This window comes from Camellia sinensis, chromosome 13, assembly GCF_055761805.1.
Source record: "Camellia sinensis isolate YWXY chromosome 13, ASM5576180v1, whole genome shotgun sequence".
Taxonomy (NCBI): domain Eukaryota; kingdom Viridiplantae; phylum Streptophyta; class Magnoliopsida; order Ericales; family Theaceae; genus Camellia; species Camellia sinensis.
Window position 1 is genome coordinate 154,207,333 of NC_138973.1, and position 2,508 is coordinate 154,209,840.

The window sequence follows — 2,508 nt, forward strand, 5'->3', positions numbered from 1 at the left end:
CCAATCCGCCTCCCCAGTGGAGTCACCAAATGTATGAGAGGGTTCAAGAACGTCGTTGGAAAATTCGAAGATCTTTGAAGAAAAGTTCGAATTCTCTAGAAAATGATGAGAGACTTAGATTCTTCAATAGTCACAACTAAGAACACAAAATCAAAGAGATGATGGAGATAAGAGATTGGGTGAAGAAGAAGACAAAGTAGTTAGAGAGATAATAATGGCAAGGCTCTCCCACATATCTCCCACTTTCACTCTCAAGGTTGATAATGGAGAAGGGAAATTAGTTCTTCTCAAGAGTTATCTCTCCAAATTCCATCCCTTGTAAAGTTATGGGTGGGTGCTATTTATAGGCACCTCATGACGTAGGATGGAGCCCATGTGCAAGGCACATGGAAAATATTCTCTCTAACCACCTTGTCCGAGGAAGTGACCTCTCCGAGAATGAGGAAAACCCCGAAAAGGAGATCAACCTCTCGACAAACCCTTCTTCTTAGCCACACCTAACCAATGATCTCCACTCATCCCAAGGGGTCAGGGGTAGTCCCAGAGGATGCCCTGCCGTAAAAGGGTCAGGGGTAGTTCTAGAGAACGCCCTGTCGCAAATATTATCTAGTCTCAGGAACCCCCTAGATCGTGCCACATCGACCCGGGTATAGGCTAGTTTAATTGTCACACCCCAAATCTGGGCATGACCGGCCGTGGCCCACAAGGACTTAGCCCAAGGCACACGTAAGCCTAAACACGAATCCAATTACATTGAACAACTGAACAATAGTCCAATAATAAATAACCAAAACTCAATCCAAACATGGCACAATTATAAGCGGCAAAATCAACCGTAATAAAAAACCATCCAAACTTATGGGTTATAAACAACCCACATATCAAAAATAATCCTAAATGAACTTCGATAAGAATAAATATAAATATGCACAAACTTGACATAACACTCTAAACTAAAGGAATGCCCTAGAGGTCCATGCAATTGAGTCCCCGCTACGCCGTGAGTCCACTCTAAGTCCTTTTAACACCTGGAAATGGTAAACAACTAAGTCAGCTGATAGCTCAGTGAGTAGCAACATGGATAGTAAATACAGTTTTGAAAACAGTGTTCAATTCCAAAATAAGATATATATCACAGAAACTAGATTGGCATACAGTTTGGTAAATACAATCTGTTTCAAAAAGAAGGTTCCACAGTTCAACACTTAAAATACTCATGTCTCGCAAGAACATGATAAACAACATTTTCCACTTAAAACAGATTATAACATGAACACCAATAATTTTCTGGGTACCAATAAAAACAAATAATCTGCCACACATTTCTCAGGCTATAAGCCCCGTTGGATCCAATACCGAACTAAGAGTCATCCTCAGGGTGGCACCTGGGCCTTTTCTCAAAGACGATCCGATTGAAGGTCACCTAGTTGTTTTTAAAGGTCTTTTCCTTACAATCGTTGAGCACTAGAGTCATCACGGCCCAACCCGAATCTGTTCCCTAGTGGCCAGAGTCACCACACACAGTGGAATAATTTCCCTAGACTAAATACACACATGGTCCCAATAATCAATACACATCAGTTTCGCAAAACATGGTAGTTCATCATTATAAACATGAGACCAAAACAAATAGTGTACAGTATGCCAAGTTCACACATGTTTCAGAAATAATTTGATTCAATTGATAATATAATAATTTATCAAAATAGTTTAATCATGAAACAACAATTTAATTTTCCAACAGTTCAGGGTAGGGGAACATTTACAAAAATATGTAGCATGAAACTACTCACCTGAAACGAAATAATATAATCCTCGAATAGAGTGTAAAAGTCCAACTAGTGGCCTGAACCAAGTATAAAAACTACACGTCACAACTAATTTAAAAATATTAAAAAAATAGGAACTAAGTAACCTCAACTAAAGCGCACTAACACAGCTCAACCCAACTCACCGTTACTCTTAAATATTACCTAAGTTCATGTTCTTCAAGGTTTAAAATCACCCAAGACATGGGTTCCGGTCAAAACATAATTAATTGTGACTTTAAGATAAAACAGAATTTCAAACAAGCCTTCCCAATCTATTCGCTAACTTTGAAAATTACAAAACTCACTCCACGCTATTCGAAAAATTCTAATAACCTCCAGATATGATCTAATATATCCTAAGTTTCAAACCCAATTGGTTTCACTTGATTTGCTTATCAAAATAATTTTCTACAATCTATTATATCCAAACAGGTTGTTTTCTGCAGCACTTTAAAGAAATTGACGGTTCTCTTAATATACATGAGCAATCAATGCAAGGCCAAAAAAATACGAAATTAGACTTGTAACCGGTTCTAATGACACTAATTTGATAATTTTTGGATTTATACCCAAAGAGAACAACACTCCCGAATTTACTGTTTCGGACTGGTTTCCTGAACAGATTTGAATACCTCAATTTATATGGATTTTGACTCCCAAAAATTATGAAAAAATTCAGATATGCAATTCAATATGT

The 2,508-nt window shown here is 37.7% G+C and overlaps 1 long non-coding RNA gene across 1 annotated transcript; it reads right to left on the reverse strand.

The window, feature by feature from the left end:
* Window positions 1-814: 814 nt before the first annotated feature.
* LOC145806509 (uncharacterized) lies at window positions 815-2,145 on the reverse strand. Its single transcript, XR_014349811.1, has 2 exons — window positions 1,794-2,145; window positions 815-1,542 (listed from the first exon to the last, which is right to left on the reverse strand). It is a non-coding gene; the product is annotated as an uncharacterized LOC145806509 (long non-coding RNA).
* Between the last annotated feature and the right edge of the window lie 363 nt (window positions 2,146-2,508).